The 18,506-nt window shown below is 32.1% G+C and overlaps 1 long non-coding RNA gene across 1 annotated transcript; it reads left to right on the top strand.

The window, feature by feature from the left end:
• The first annotated feature begins 2,759 nt into the window (after nt 1-2,759).
• Nucleotides 2,760-18,233, top strand: LOC143066393 (uncharacterized). The gene is made up of 2 exons (XR_012975595.1): nt 2,760-2,831; nt 17,970-18,233. It is a non-coding gene; the product is annotated as an uncharacterized LOC143066393 (long non-coding RNA).
• Nucleotides 18,234-18,506: the final 273 nt, after the last annotated feature.

The following is an 18,506-nucleotide window of genomic DNA, read 5'->3' on the forward strand; positions in this document are numbered from 1 at the left end:
ATAAATTTTTGATATGACACTGAGAAGTTATTGAACTTTGTTCATTGTTTAATTGTTGGGTGTATCATGTTCTCATGGCCCAGCTGTTTATTATGGATAAGACTGCTGTGCTGTCAAGCAATTGAAGACTACATTGAATGGACATTTATTTATACTTTCTAAGACTCTCACGTCATCTGTGTTGTGCTTTACAGTAGGAACAAATCAGATTCCTCAGATTGTTTTGTTTGAATGGGAAAAACAAACAGGTACATGAAATTGAGACAACTTTCCCTCAAATTTCTATCAAAAACTCTCATGTTGTGATATGCAAATATTTTACAATATGGAAAAAATCAGTATTATACAGTGCAAGGACATTTTGCTACTGCAAAATACTTTACTGTGAAGGTACTTTTATTCGTGGGGGACCGATGACTTTATCAACTAATTTAAGTGTCCAACAAAATAAAACAACCATTGTCCAAATCAAGACATGGAGAGATCCCCATGAAGGTTTGATTACTGATATGATCTAGAGAATATATTGAATAACCTTGAATCGTAGAATACTTTAATAGCAGTCACAGAACTACAACCACATGCAGGATTATACCCATTTAATCTTTAATAACCTAAACTGGTCCAAGGACACAGTTATCGTCCTTTGGTTTTCTTTGTCTACGAATATAGTCCCTAGTGTAAACAGTGTATAACTTGCATGTTTTATTTGATACACTTTCCCAATTTATTTCTTGATATTAAATGTATGAAATATTAAGTAGGGGGTGTAATTACATGTAAAAAAAATTTGGGTGCTGAATCTTTATGTTAAGTAGTGATTTGGTCCAGTTCAAAAAGGTCAATTTTTATCACGTCTTAAGCTGTCAAACTGAATTTTACCCCCCTTAACACAGTCAATATTTTGAGTTAGAGCTGCTAAAAGTGTCTATAATTTTGATATTATTTGTCTCACTGGTAGTACACAACACTGTAAAAATCTTTTTGAGAAAGAGCAGGTTCGATTTTTTAAATTTGAATTTATTGTCTAAAAGAAATGCACTACGAAATAACTGTGTTCTCGGGGCCAACTGTACAACTTTTGATCTTTTTATTCTCATAAAAAAAAAAATTTCAATGAAAGTCATATTTCAAGTATTGATATGCTAGTATAATAAAGTATTCATTTTATATCCTCATAGTTCTCGTACATAAGGGAAACAATAATTTCATGCTGGGCTTGATTTTGATAAGAATTATTTGACAATTCAAGATACGTTTATAGTATTTGTTTATGATACTGATTTCTTTAGGTGACATGTTTATGGCCTAATTAACATCTTTGATGGTCTTTAATCTGTTGATCACTTTATCTTGGGTTAATTAGTGTTGTCACTATGATTAACACAGGTCAATGTTTACTTTGAAATTTCCTTCAATCCAGACTATTTGTAATCTTCGCTTCTAAAGGCTTCTACTTCTACCAATACGCGGCCACCATCAATAAGTTGATTATAAAGCCACTTTAGCAGCTTTAATTTTTCATTTTTTTTTTTTGAAGGAAACTAAAATTTAAAAACCCACGAACATATATAAATATTACTCAAACCACGAAAATTGATACACACGAATAAAAGTACTTTCACAGTATCTGTTTCAATATAAAATGTACATAAAATGCTAGAGTGACTTATAAATTAACCTTATGCTTAACATAAAAATTATCAGATCCAAAATATTTTTAACCAGATGCTAATTTTGACAATTAATGTCTGTCTCTTAAGTAATGATGGAAGCAAAATAATTGAAAATCAAAAAACTAATTACAAAAGTTTGAAGAGCTGATAAAACCAATAAATTTTAATTCATTTTAGATAACCAAAGAAGGAAAAATGTCAAATTATTGATCATAACTATTATTGTTCTGATTTTCCTGTTGCCAATTTTTACCATCTACATCATTGGTAAGTATTTGTATATGTTTTTTGCTTGCTTTAACCATGTTGACCATTAAATATTGGTGGGTTTTGGTAGCATCTATGGGCCATTCAGATATCCTCTGAATCAAGTTTCTCAGAATGTCTTGAAATTTTCGATCATTTAAACAGGTAGTGATCTATGTCTTGCATCTAGTCCCTCTGTAAATAGACTACCATATGACATTGTATACTTCAAAGATCAAAGTAATAAAGACTAGAATCTTTTACATATTCCAACCTATTTGCTATTTAACAGAACAGATGCCTTTGGGTGTAAATGTTTATTAAGTAGCAAGTATAAAAGACACAATTATATAATTCAGGTTTTGAGACTGTCCCTGTACACTTTGTATGTGTATAGTTTAAAAATACACTTGCTGAAATCGAAACTGCTATTGTGCATTGTGTCAGTAAACCTTGGAAAAGTATAAGTAGTTGTTCATGCAATATATTATGTTCAAGAATAAACTGAATAATTCTGAACGTTTACCATGTGATATTTTGTATTTCCACCATCATGACCATATCCTAAGCAAATGTCAGAATGCAAAAAGGAAAATTTATTGAGCAATATTTCTGTTAAAAATTAGGTCAGAAACACATTGATCAGAAAATGGAAAGAAAATTGAAGACAACACTATTCCTGTCCAAAATATTCAATTTCATTTACTGATACTAGCATAATATTGAAATAATTCATTTAAAGATTAATCAAACTTACAAAACATTTATGTTAAGATACACAATTGACTTTAATCAAGCTATGTTTGAATTAAAATTGATTAATGCTTTCTTTTTCAGGGTATGCATATGTTGAACGAATGTCCAGTTGTATGTCTTCGTGTTTAAACCAGCAATATCATGAATATAGTGGTAAGTTTATGACATCAATAGTTCCTATTATAAAGGTATATATTTTCTAAATGGCTTTTTTAAAATCCATGTGATGTTTTGTTTTTAAGTCCCATCTTAGTTCTATCTGATGTGTTCTGCATTCTTCTATAGCATCATCTGCACATGTAAAATCTAACTTGGCATTAATGAGAGACAGACTGAAAACCTTTAATGTGGTTGGATAGATAGAGAACAAATATATGGACCCCTTTTAGCATTTTCTTATTGGCCTTAAGGTCTTTAAATAATAATATATCATAAAAATAACTAAGTTATTAGTTATGAGAAATCGTAGGATTTAAGAGAAAAGTATTTTCATACCCATACCAAACCCTAGTCTGGAAATTATTATAATGTTTTATGTCACATGAATAGTGTGAATAAACTTTGTAAAAATTAGGTGAAAGACACCCAATTTTCATACAACCGCAAACATTTGTTTGCCTACATAAAATAAATGATGTCTTTGTCAGCAGCATCAGCACCAGCGTCGTCCTGAGACACATTTTGTTTCCAAACAATAACCTAAGTTAAAATGGATTAATCTCTATGACATCAATACCAAAAAAGGTAGGTTGGAATTGATTTTGGGGGTTATGGCATCAACAGTTAAGGATTTAGGGGCCAAAAAGTAAAGTTTTCATAGTTTCCAACAAAAACTTGTGTGTAAGTGTAAGGATCTCTTAGAAATTATAAGAAAGTTCTATGACACAAGGGGAAGGCCGAGATTGAGTTTTTGGGGTAATTAGTTTTAAAAAAATTGTAAGGAGAGGATTTTTTTAATGATTTATTTTGGTTTATATTTAAATTTTCTAAAAATAGTCCTGGTCTATTGACTTTGAAAATTTTGCTTAGTTTACATGTATAAATAATTTTTTTTTTGTATTGTGTTTATTGGCAAAGAACTACATATATATTAACAATAGTAAATATGTTCATAGTACATCAGCAAAATCGATACAAGTACATAAAGTTGATATTTTGAATCCTTCTATAAACATATAATATTATTAATAATAATTTTAAAAAAGAACAGAAAATCTTAATCTGAGGTAGCATGGATTGGGTATATATTTTTATTACGTGAAAGTTAACTTATAAAATCATCATTTAAATGTCCATCATTATCAATTAAATCATTTATTAGCCAGACACCCTTTTCAGTCCATTTTTTATACAGAGGGATTTAATTACCAATTTTAATTTCTTTATTATTCCAAAGATTAGATGTGATAAAATCGTATTTTCTTTCTTAATAGCTACTTTTGTTTGTAGTTCAGTCCAAGCATTAAAAACCTCCTGCCAGAAAGGATTTCTTACTTGTGTTCTTGGACCTACCAATAAGTTAGTTTTAATCCTTTGATGTATTGTTTTAAATTTAACATGTTAAGTCCACCCAGTTCATATATTTGAGCAATTGTTTCTCTTTTAATTTTGTCTGGTTTACCTTCCCAAATAAAATCAAATAATTTTTTTATGAATTGATTTAGTAATCCATTATTAAGATTTGGTAAAGTTAGAAATAGGTGATTGAGCTTTGAAATTATAAGACTTTTAATTAAAGTAAAGGAGAAGGGGCTATAAGGGGCAAAATTGGCCCCACTTCAGAATCTATTGATATTTCTTTCAATTAATCTCTATGATATGGAGCTTATAAAACACCAAAAATTTTATAGTTATCTCTTGCGGTTTTCTTGTTATGACGTCGTAAAAATGGTAGGCCGACTAAGCTTAAATATCAGATTTTTACGTATTTCATCCTTTTTTTATGTATTGTGTACATTTTACAATAGATTACACCTTAAATAATCGACGTGAATACATTATTACTAGTGAACCATTGTATTAATACAATGAAGAACAAAACTGATCTAAAGTTTAACTATTTAATATCAATAAAATAGTTGCTATGGTAACAACAAGTTAACATTCGTTCTATGTATGACCAAATAAAGAAATTTTTCACCAGAGAAAATCTACAGTTATTGTTTGTATAAAAAAGAAGATGTGGTATGATTGCCATTGAGACAACTGTCCACAAGAGACCAAAATAACACAGACATTAACAACTATAGGTCACCAAACGGCCTCCAACAATTAGCAAAGTCCATACCGCATAGTCAGCTATAAAAGGCCCCGACAATGTAAAACAATTAAACGAGAAAACTAACGGCCTTATTTATTTTTCTTTTAACTTGAATATCCAAAAATGAGTTTGTTTGTACTTTAATGTATTCGGCTGATAAAAACACAAGAAGGTGGGACATATTACGTACTAGTATACATATAATATATGAATAAAGAACGCAATTTCATAAACTATACATTTCAACAATTACCAGCTCAACCTTAATAAAACTGAAATATTGTTAGCACATTTTTTTTATTTTTTGTTGTTAAAGTGTCTTTACAATATCATGATAATGTGATTTTAAACGACAAATGTAAAAAATTACGAAACGATGAAAAACAATTGGATTTGATGGGACTCAAACGTACACCACCATACCCAATGCGCAGCGTGTAGGCGAATTGAACCAAATTGACCCAACAACTATTTGAAGTTAATAACTTATATTGATCATTTTGATTCATAAACAGTAGGAACCTTTTTTTCATTTCTTTACTTCTTATTCAACTAAATTGTTTATATCAATGATATGGCCATTTCATCATTGTTGGTTATATCATGGTCCAAATTATTTTTGTTTTACCAAACAGACGTTAATAGTGCAAAATGGAAACTGATGTTTTCGTCTGGGGCGTGTTGTATTGGTCTCTTCTGCACATCTCCAGAATGTCTTCTGGTGAAGAGTAAAATAAAAAAAAATTGACGTCGAATATAGCAGATTTTTGTTATGTTGGATGACATAAATTAAGTTTTCGATGACTTTTTTTTTTTTTTTTTTTTTTTTTTTTAGAAAATTAAGATACGTCCCGTAGACATGCATGACTGTAAAAGTGTGCTCTGTTTGTTACAATTTTCTTTGTGCTTTCCTATATCTCAATTTTTCTAAACAACCCAGGCTTAATCTCCCGCTATTTGATTTTTAAGAATAATCTTAAACTGCACGAAAAATCGTCAATGTTTGTCTGGAATATGACTGATCAAAAAGTACATCTCAATCTATACATTTTTTTAAAAAGTAACCGAACTGGAATTTTTTGTATAAAGCTAAGATATCTGGAATTAAGTTCTAAATATCGATTTTCTATGGTGCACATTGAAGAACATCTTCTGGTCCTAACTATTATTTCTAATGCACAATTCTGATGGTCAAAACCTTCAGACTACCATTTTTCAACAACCTTCATTGTATATGGATCTATATGTAAGTATACAAGGTATACCAGACGCTTCGTAATAAATAAATCAGTTGGCCCGAGAACACAGTTATTTCGTAGTGCATTTCTTTTAGACAATAAATTCAAATTAAAAAAATCGCACCTGCTCTTTCTCAAAAAGATTTTTACAGTGTAGTGTACTACCAGTGAGACAAATAATATCAAAATTATAGAATCTTCTACCAGCTCTAACTCAAAATATTGACAATTCTGTGTTAAGGGGTGTAAAATTCAGTTTGACAGCTTCAGACGTGATAAAATTTGATTTTTGAACTGGACCAAATCACTACTTAACATAAAGATTCAGCACCCAATTCTTTTTAACATGTAAATACATCCCCCTACTTAATATTTCATGCATTTAATATCAAGAAATAAATTGGGGAAAGTGTATCAAATAAAACATGCAAGTTATACACTGTTTACACTAGGGACTATAGACAACAAAAAACAAAGGACGATAACTGTGTCCTTGGACCAGTTGGTTGTGTACTGATTGATACTTCATTCTTGGAGAACAAGATTTATCTCAGTACTAGTTGCAATTAGTTTTGAACACATTACCAGTAATTACAAATACTCTTAATTCAATACTCTATTGTCTTATTTCTAGTTTGCTGGGTTTTTTTTGTGTTTGTCTCGACCGAAATTTTGAGTTAATCTAATTGCAACTGATTTGTGCAGGTTGATTTTATATTGTACTGCTACACTACTGTTTCAGTTTCGCGGAGGGTTGAGCGCTCACAAACATGCTGTTGTGCTGTTAAACCACTGTACTAGGTTAGGGGATGGTTGGGATCCGCGGCTTACATGCTTATCCCCGCCAAATTATGTATGTAAAAAACTATATGCTTGTCCCAAGTCAGGAGCGGCGAGGAGCCTATAAGTCAGTGGTTATTGTTTGTTGCTGTGTTACTTACTTGTTTTTCGTTCATTATTTTGAACATTAATTAGGCTGTTAGTTTTCTTCTAGTGATTTCGGGACCTTTTATAGCTGAGTATGTGAAATGTTGTCTCTTAGACACATTCCGCATGTCCTTTCTCAATTTTATTATGTTTATTGTTGAAGAGCATATGGTGATATATGGCTGTTAATTTCTGCGTCATTTAGTCTCTCGTGAGAAATTGTCTCATTGGCAATCATACCACATCTTCGTTTTAATATCAACCCCTGCCATATTCTTTATGAACCTGTCCCAAGTCAGGAGCCTGCAGTTTAGTGGTTGTCGTTGGTTCATGTCTCAAGTCATTTTACAGAGAGCCGTGGTGTATTGGTTAGTGCATCGAACTACTAACACAAAGGTTCCTGGTTCGATTTCAGGGACTTAATTTTCGGCTCTCCCTTGACACCATTTGCGAGTATGGTCTTGAGGAAACGATGAAAGTCCGTCGGACGGGGAAGATAAATGGCTGACCCATGTTATGAGAGAGCCATATCTCTTGCACGTTAAATACACCCTTGTAGATTTCGAAAAAGAGCAGGCTAATGCCGCTACAAGGCAGCACTCGATTTCGCAAAGTAGAAAGGGATTAATATAAGTTGCAAAAACTTGTTTCCCAATCCACTATAAATAAATATGTTTAAACTAAACTCATTTTTGATATTTTTTAAATTGATTTGTTATGTATAATTAAACTGTTAGTTTATTCGTTTAAATAGTTTCACACTTTTCATGGACTTTTATAAACGGCTTAACAGTATCAGATTTTGTCATTATTGAAGGCCTTATTACGGTTGCCTGTAATTGCTTACATCCACTTCATATTTGAACTCCGGTGGATAGTTGCCATATAATCAATAATCACACATCTCTTCGTTTTTATATTATATATATATATTAGATCTGACGTTTAATCTCGTGTTTCCTAAATATGCATGAAATATGTGTCACTGTGCGTTTAAAAAATTAGCATCAATTTAAAGTTGTGTTAAATAAGAGAAAACCATCTGATATTTAATAACTTCGGTTGGGGTGGGGACAGGAGTATTTCGTATATGAATACGGTTGCCTGCTAAGAGTTGAAAAATAGGCATGTTTATCGACATATTAAAATGACCAATAATACCCTCTTTCCTTCTTCAGACCTCATCTAATGATTTAAACTGACCACTAGCTAAATCATGAGTGTTGAAAGTAGAGTTTAACACCAATAAATCAAAATCCCTTCCCTAGAATTTCAAATAGTTGGCTCTTAACTGTAATTGTCTGTGTAGTTCTTATATTCATCTAGCTTATCATCCTACAGAGATGTCCTACTAAGGCTGTCGTACCATAAAAACATGTATAACACAGATCACATTCTAATATATCGATCTACATTCATAATAACATTGAGAAAGGAAAAGGGGAAAGTGTCAAAGCGACAACAACCCGACCATAGAGCAGACAACAGCCGAAGGCTCATAATCTAGTATAATATAAAGCATAAACCTTAAGCACGGGGAGGCACACTTTTAAACAACGCCATTTTTGTTTTGTGCCTCTGCCGTCTAAACCACCTATTTAAAAGGAAGAGGTAGATGAGAGCCAGAAGATCTTCCCAATGCAAAACAAAAAAAAACCCAACAGAAATGGACCTCTTCTGGCTCACTACCAAAGAACAAAAAAACACTCCCCTGCTGTGCTGTGGAATTTTTTACGTGTTAAGTTATAATATATTAAAAGTTCTTTTAATTCTGTCTGTTAATATCAAGTATTTAACGAATGATACACTGATTTCTATTCCGCTATAAAAAGCTTCTTAACAACAGAAACCAGTAAAATTCTGTGTGTCAGTTCCGTAATCACTTACAATAAATAATATAGATGACAAGGGCTAGGCTGTACTTGAAGAAAGGCTATGTTATACTTTAATATGAAGAAAAACACTTTATAATTCACTTTCTATAATGAAACTTTATTATTATCAACCATTGACAAATAATATGTTAAAAAAATACAACTGTTCCTGGTCAACCTTAGTCCGATAACTGTATATATGAAAAACGGACGAACAATTTTGGAACTTTGATGCCTGTTTTGAGCAAGTTTTTAATTAAAATTCAGTATGAGCGCAGCTTTGCCCCACTGAAATATTTCAACATAAGATGCTTTTTGTTGGTATTATTGCTCTGACAAAATATTTCGTTGGGGCAAGAATGCGCTGGTAAAAAAAGTTAGTGAAAATGAGTAAAAAGTTGTGAAAAGCCAACAAATATGCACGTGAAGTGTTGTCAAAACACGGCATTATGACGTCATAACTACAAAAAAACATTTTTTCATAAAATGAATATGTCTAACGGAAAAAGAAAGCAATACACATACGAATAAGTAGAATTTGAAAAATTCTCGAAATTGAGGCCAATTTTGCCCCTTATAGCCCCTTCTCCTTTTCCAATTGGGGATAAGTATTTGTTAGACCAGCTTTTCATTGTTCTTTCTATCTCTTTAAATTTGGGTTCAAAATTTAGTGTTCCCATTTCTTGTAAGTCTACTGAATATCTAATACCCAAGAGCGTAAATCTGTTGGAACCCCACTCCAATCCCCACTTTACACACATTGTATCTTGGCTATATTTCCTTTTCCCAATCCAGACTACCTTTGTTTTCTCTAAATTCATCTTGAGACCAGACCATTCAGCATATAGTTCTAAAACACAAAGTGATGCATCTAAGGATTCTGGTGAACCATCTAAGATAAGTGTGGTGTCATCAGCATATTGTGATATCAAAAATTCTGAGTCTTCAATAGTAATACCTTTTATATTTTCGTTTTTTCAAAGTAATATTGTAACGTTCCGGGGTTTTCTGGTCAGAATATACACCCGTAGTTACTTTTGTGGGCCTCCGGTGAAGGAAGTAATAATAAAAATCATAATGGAAGTTCGTTAATTGTATTATTTCTATTTAAACAAAATACGTTAATAATTATATACAATAAGTAATACGGCAAGGTGCATTACTTGCACTAATTTTAATAAAACAATTGCTTGGTGCAAGAAGATCTACTTGGTGCACGGCATTTAAATTCTCTGCATACTTGGTGCATTAAAATCTACTTAGTGCACTGCATTCAAATACTCAGCATATTCGGTGCATTAAATATTATCACCAAGTACTCCTACTTGGTGCACTGCATTACTTGGTGCAGCTCGGGGAAATCTACTTGGTGCGCTGCATTCAAATACTCTGCATACTCGGTGCATGGTAAGCTATCTACCCGAGCAAACAGTACATCAGCATTAAATATTTTCACCAAGCAATTTTACTTTGTGCAGCAAATCTACTTGGTGCACTGCATTAAATTTATCACCAAGTGCTCTTACTTGGTGCAGCAAATTCTAGTTTAAGAGAACTAACTGCATGGAGGTTTTTGGAGAGAATCTCAACGTAAGAACTAAGGACATTCTCAGGATATTCACAGGATATACCAGGATTATCCCAGGGCCAACTCAATGCAAGCATATCTATAAATCCTGACATCAGGATAATTTCCTGAGACCAGGACCTGAGAATCCTGCGCACAGGATTATCACAGGATTTTCTACTAGGAAATTTATGTTCTGGATGGTCCCTGGATATCCCTGGAATATCCTTGTTCCAATACCGTCCCATGTTTGACCCTATCTCAGGATCAAGATATCTCAAGATTGCCCTGTGATTTTTCTCAAGATTATCCTGAGATATCCTGCACCATTTTCGCAAGGGAATTTTGTATCTTTAAGTCATGTAGTGAGTCTTCATTTGGATAAAAGCTATGTGAAACTAAAAAAAAATCGAGTCTGGCCTGTTTTATAGGGTTTGGTTTCCTCCAAGTATATCTTTTACTTTCTGGATTTAGTTCTCTAAAGGGATCAGTTAAGTTGTAAATTTCCTTTATATCTAAAACTTTTTCCTTGGCTTTTGGATTAATTATATTTAAGTAATTAAAAGTATCAAGGTCTTGATTTTGCACTAAGTTATGATTTCCTGTCACAATGACGGTATGATTATCAAATTATTTAATTATTTCACTAACTTTATCATAAAAATCAGGGCTGTCACTATTTGGACCATATAATGTAATTAAAGTAATATTGCTATCTTCAATTTTAATATTCAATCATAATAGATTACCATTTTGATCTTTTTTACTGTGTAAAATCTTATATTCAAAATTATTATTAAATAAAATGGCCACTCCTCTTTGATTTGAAGAAAAGGAACTAAAGACACATTCTCCACCCCATTGATTCTTAACAAATTGTTCATCTTTTTCAGAAAAGTGTGTATCTTGAAGACAATACATGCTACAATCTTTTGCTCTTAGATAGTCTAAAACATCTCTTCGCTTTTCAATTGAATTAAGTCCTTGGCAGTTGTATGAGACAATCTGAATAAGATTATTTTTCATTTAGAGTATAAATGACACAAATAGTTTGGAACATAATTTATATAAAATGACAGAAAAAGTCCCACACAACTGGCAATAAGTAAAGAAAAGTTAACACAAAGTGTATTCAAATACTCTGCGTACTCGTTGCATGGTTAGCTATTTACCCGAGCAAACAGTACATCAGCATTAAATATTTTCACAAAGCAATTTTACTTTGTGCAGCAAATCTACTTGGTGCACTGCATTATCACCAAGTGCTCTTACTTGGTGCATCAAATTCTAGTTTAAGAGAAACTACTAACTGCACGGAGGTTTTTGGAGAGAATCTCAACGTAAGAACATGCGTTTCGTATTTTATACAACGTGTGACGTAATACACAAGTTATTCATAAACAAGAACATGTAACGTTACATTTGGCGCGTTATACTGAAACTAAGTATAAACAAATACAAAATGAACAATTACACACAAATAAAGTCAATATAAAGATTTAAAAAAGTCAGCATATAATATAAGGTCAAAGTCAGCTATTTCTTCTGTAAAATACGAATCCGAACACAACAACGGACATCTGCGTGTATCGATCAAGTGTGGAACAGAGACCACAGTAAAAATATCACCATTCAAATCACCGGTGCGTAACAATATTCCTAAAATTTCGCCACATAACAAGAAAACGTAAGGGGATAGAGGATCCCCTTGTCTGCAACCTCTTTCAGTTGTAAAAAAATCTGATAGAAAATTATTCTGCGTTATTGCTGATTTGGTATTTGTAAAAAAAGTTTTGACCCAATGTTTTATGGAATTTCCAAAGTTGAAAAAATCAAGAACTTGTTCTATGAAAATCCAGGATATTGTATCAAAAGCTTTTTCAAAGTCAATGAGGAGGAGAATGCCTGGGATATCATTTTTGTCAAGCCTGCAACTTTTGTTGCAGAAAGCTCGACATAGGGATAGTGATCCGGCGGCGGCGGCGGCGTTAGCTAACTTCTTAAAAGCTTTATATTTTAGAAGGTAGAAGACCTGGATGCTTCATACTTTGTATATAGATGCCTCATGTTACGATCTTTCCGTCAGTCACATGTCCAATGTCCTTGACCTCATTTTCATGGTTCAGTGACTACTTGAAAAAAAAGTTAAGATTTTTTATAATGTTAAATTCTCTCTTATTATAAGTAAATGGATAACTATATTTGGTATGTGCGTACCTTGCAAGGTCCTCATGCCTGTCAGACAGTTTTCACTTGACCTCGACCTCATTTCATGGATCAGTGAACAAGGTTAAGTTTTGGTGGTCAAGTCCATATCTCAGATACTTTAAGCAATAGGTTTAGTATATTGGGTGTATGGAAGGACTGTAAGGTGTACATGTCCAACTGGCAGGTGTCATCTGACCTTGACCTCATTTTCATGGTTCAGTGGTTATAGTTAAGTTTTTGTGTTTTGGTCTGTTTTTCTTATACTATATGCAATAGGTCTACTATATTTGGTGTATGGAATGATTGTAAGGTGTACATGTCTAGCTGACAGGTGTCATCTGACCTTGACCTCATTTTCATGGTTCAGTGGTCAAAGTTAAGTTTTTGAGTTTTGGTCTATTTTTCTAATACTTTATGCATTAGTCAACTATATTTGGTGTATGGAAATATTTTATGATATATATGTCTGTTACGCAGGTTTTATTTGACCTTGACCTCATTTTCACGGTCCATTGCTAAGTGTTAAGTGTTTGTGTTTTGGTCTGTTTTTCTTAATTTATAAGCAATAAGTCAACTATATTTGTTGTATTGAAAAATTGTTAGCTGTACATGTCTGCCTGGCATGGTTCATCTGACCTTGACCTCATTTTATGGTTCATTGATCAATGTTTCGTTTTCTTTGGTTAATGTTGAGTTTATGTGACAGTTGTAATAAAGCTTTATATTTAGGTCTATCAACATAATATCAATGATTAGTAAAGAAGGCGAGACATTTCAGCGTGTGCACTCAAGATTGTCTTCAGTGTAGTGTAGTAAATCGTATTAGTCTGGTGTTTTCACCAATAAATCTACCAGGTACAAATCCTGTCTGGTCATTATTAATTAAGATTGTTAAAACTCAGACTGTATCCTTTCTGCAATGCAACTTGATGCTAATTTATAAATATTATTTAAAAGACTGATTGTCCTCCAATTCTCCATGTATTGTTTTGGTTTGTCACCTTTTGGTATGGAAGTTATAATACCTTGTTTTTGGGTACCGTAATAGACATTTCCCCTTGATTATAGCCATATTTAATTGATCTATGTATGAATTTACCTATATCAATCCAAAAACATTTTAGGAATTCATTTGTATATCCATCCGATTCAGGGCTTTTCTCATTTTTCATTCTATTAATCTTATAATTTGACCCCACCCCTTCAGTCATGGTCTATTGACTTTGAAACTTTTGCTTAATTCATATGTATTAGTTTGTAATTAAATCGGTTAAAGCATACCTGTCAACTGACTCGAGATTTTCACAAATCTGAGGGGTCATCCTTGATACCCGCTGAATAGTGAAATAACCAAGGAATTCTGAAAATGACCCGTTTTCAGCTGGATTCCTAAGCCATCAGATTGATTTCATAAGTGATTTTCCATTGAAATACCGGCTTATTTGTAATTCTCTCTTGACAAGAAGTTCAGCTAGCTGTGTAAACTCAAATTGGTGACCCATTTCAGTGCATGGCTACATTTGACAACTTTGGTGTAACACACTGTTAATTAACACTCATTACCTTAGCTGCAGGTCTTAAATAATGTGTGTATTTCAAAGTTGTTTTAAAAACAATTTAAATTACTTCCCCTTTTTTTTCACCTTACTCTTTAAACTAATGTTGTTTTTTTTAAAGATTAAATCTAAAATGAATTGATTGTTAAAACATAGCAGAATAATACTTTTTCTTATTTTCTACCTTAGAACAATTAAAAAATATGTTTTTATTTAAATTACCTTTTTCATCTTTTCATCTAATACTCTAAATAGCAATTAAGAAAAAATGATTTTCAAAACTTCAATTTGTACAGAAAAAAAACTAAATGGCACATTGTATGTCATGGAATGAATATGAAAAGAAATTAAGGCAGTGTAACACAAATCTCAAAAAATGTTTGTATGTGTTATGAGATGTCATTTTTCAATGAGGGTCATGAGTCTCATGACACGCATTTTCATTGTCATAGGTTGACAGGTATGGTTTAAGATGAAAAATTAATGAAGGGTCAATGGTATTTGGTATAGAAATTTTTAAGAATTTTAGTATTGTTTGCATGGAGATTATATAGCTCTACCCCCTCTTCATTGTTCATTGACTCTGAAACTTTTAGATATACTGACTGACTTTAAAAACACAACACTCATTTTGTAGATTTATTTTACCAAATCATGCTCGATCCTCATACAACTACTATTCATGCTTATCAATCTTCTTTCTCTTTCTAAAAAATCAACATCTGACTTACCTGTGGTTATTGTACTTACAAGATTATTGGGATTGCACAAATTTCAGAAAGCGGAATTTCGAATTAAAAGATTTTTTCATTTTTTTTTCTTTGTGAAACAGTTCTTTCAATCCTTGGCTACACGTCACATCTGGTTTTATACGAAAGTAGGTAGAAAAAAATATTCCCTTGAATTTGACAGTTGTAGGTAATTTATCCTACATTTTATTGCAGTAAAAACATTTCTGTGTCATAAACATATGTCTTGGGTATTTCAAAACACCATTTATTTTACTTAGGATTTCTAATGAAAATTTTGTAATCTTGAGGTTACATGGTGACTAAACCTTGTACACAGATAAAATAACGGGAGAAATTTGATTGGTTAACTTCCAATGATGGTTATTTTCTTATATGCAATGAAATGTTATGTGAATTTTTTTCTATAGTAGTGGACAGGATAAAACTTTACTCATGCCAAGTATTTCTTTATTTGAAACAAAGATAAATTCTCCACATTTTTTTGAAAAGTGCAAATTTAACAAAGACTAATAGGGGAAAATCAATGGTGGTATTACACCTAAAAACTGATTCAACACACTAGAATACTACAAACAGGAAAATGTGAACATGTTGCAACCAGACAATTTGACGTCAAATACTTGTCTTACTGTCCTTCCGATAATGATGCCAGTTGATGAGATTTGTTGAAGACCATCAATGACCATATCAACATTTAGTGTCAATGCAACATCAACTTCTAATCAAATTGCTGAATGTCATTTTGCACAGATTTATGCCATAAATGTTTACCATTAACTGAAAGTTTCAACCGCATAATTACCAAAACCCATTGTAACAGTTTTGGTAGGAACAACAGCAAAATCAGAAAGTGCAAAACAGAACTTAAAACATGCTGAACAGTATTTGTTGACCTTTCTGACAAAAATATTTGGTGTTTTTTACAGACAGTTTAACATTAAAGTTATGAAAGAACTTTCTGTTCATAAGTTTTTTTACAAAAAAATGCATATTGAAAATGAGAATTAAAAAGAATAATCTATTGTTGCATTTCATAAGTCGGTCAGAATGGTTTACAAGTTAATGTTTTTGTTTAGGTTTGTTTAAAGTTAATGACTTATAATAAGTCAAAGATATTTGGTATGCAGTTGTATTACTATTAGCATTGGCACATCTCATTAACATGGAGATTGTTCACCCATGTACCTCAGTCATGGTTCATTGACTTTGTATTTGACTAACTTATGTAACATCTTAAGTATTGCTATGTTAATGTCAACATTTGCATAATCAAAATAATCAAAAAGTGAGACATATCTCTGTGATAACAGTTTATTAGTAACAAGAGTTGACTCAGTGTTCTAGCTACAAAGTTTGAACAGGGCGCAGCACCCGCCCTCTTTTTTATTGACGCCCATGGTTTTTTTTGCCGTCCCTCGGGTGACTTGCCATTTTAATCGCTGAAAAATCAGCAATTTCTGCCTTTGAAATACCGGTAAATTCGTAATTCTTCCATGAACAGGAAGTTCAACTACTGGTGCAAACTGTAAAATTAAGTAACCCATTAAGTGCATGGCTTCTCCTGACAGCTTTGGTGTCAAACACATTGTTAATTAACACCAATTACTTAAAGCTTTAGGTCATACATAATTTGTGTATATTAAGAAAATGAGTTACTTCCCCTTATATATCACATTTCACAATATATTCCTTAAATTTATGTTTCTTTTCGTAAAAGGATTAAATATATAAAACTGATTTAATGCAAATGCATATTAGTGAATGAATGTGACCTACCGAATTAGACTATTTACCGGATTTGTTATCTCATAAGCAACATGACGGGTGCCACATGTGGAGCAGGATCTGCTTACCCTTCTGGAGCACCTGAGATCACCCGTAGTTTTTGGTGGGGTTTGTGTTGCTTATTCTTTAGTTTTCTATGTTGTGTCATGTGTACTGTTGTTTGTCTGTTTGTCTTTTTCATTTTTAGCCAAGGAGTTGTCAGTTTGTTTTCAATTTGTGAGTTTGAATGTCCCTCTGGTATCTTTTGTCCCTCTTTTAGAATATTCGTGTAAATTATTTTCACTTGAATACACTTTAAAAATAAATATTTTGAAAATTATAATTTGCATCTCTACTTCCATTAACTGATCTATCAAGTACAATGAAGTATAAAATATTCACGATTTCTGTTTACACACTTTGTGAAACTAGTATTGAAACAGCAACTATATAATATGAAGGAAACAGCTTCCTAAAAGGGTCTCAGCATCATGACCATAGATTAATGAAATCAACCATATAAAATTGTGCCAAAAGTACTGAAACATATTACTCAATTTTAACTGAAACTTGAATTTACAAGAATGCATAATACAAGTTATGTGCTAATTAGTAATGAGGCTTAAAAAATAGACTTGTAAAATTGCTTTTTTCAGTGACATTTATGCGTAAAATTGCCCTTTTTTCAATGACATTTACGTTTAAAATTGCCCTTTTTCTGACTTGCACCCTGCCCTTTTCAAATCCTTGCTAGAACATGGTTATATTATATTGTAATCATTAAACCTGTATATTCATACTACATTCAAGGCCAGTAAGTTGGGGAACACTTTGCAAAAAGCCACAATGCCTCTGAGGCTGTATTGCAGTTAGCTTGGTAGAGTTGTTTGCTGTTTATATCATGATTATGTGTATTTGACTATAATGTACAATCTTTTCAAATCGTCCAAAGTTATGAGACTGTTATGACATAAAGACACATTGTTTTGCCAGTTGAATAACAGGAAAAAATACAAAAGCTTGATATACTCTTAAGAATGTACATGTATACTGTGTACACAATTCTGTATTTTTTCCCTTTTTGCGCAGTGGTGGTTGACATTTTGCAATAACATAGCAATCTTTTATGAATTGTTATTTTGCAGAACTGAAGATTACTGAGGAGTTAAAGAACATCAAATTTGAAGAATCAAATTCTGTATTGTTTGAATGTACAGTGTCTAAGAAAAAAAGTCGAGCAACATGGCTGAAAGATGGCAAACAGATTCAGACTTCAGACATGTCATATGTTTGTCAGTCAGAAGCGAATATTCATTCTCTTAAAATTGAAAAGGCAAACCTACAAGATGTTGGAACATATACAGTTATCATTGAGGATAAGTTTAGCTCTGCAACGCTTTTCAAAGAAGGTAATTTTATGCATGGAATTAATATTTAAATGATGAAAATCATGAAAATTGAGGAAAGGTGAGATATGTTAAAAAATGTGCTTGTTTAAAATTCAACATACTTTTGAAAAACTATTATATTCATCCCAAACATAAAGATTAAAAGGACAGTTCTAAAACTTGTTTGCTTTATAAATATAAGTGTCAAATATGTACTCTTGATTGTACTTACTGCCAATGAGCCGAACAAGATAACTTTTATATGATATAACTGCTTCAAGTTGATACCAGAAA

This window comes from Mytilus galloprovincialis, chromosome 3 (assembly GCF_965363235.1).
Source record: "Mytilus galloprovincialis chromosome 3, xbMytGall1.hap1.1, whole genome shotgun sequence".
Taxonomy (NCBI): Eukaryota; Metazoa; Mollusca; class Bivalvia; order Mytilida; family Mytilidae; genus Mytilus; species Mytilus galloprovincialis.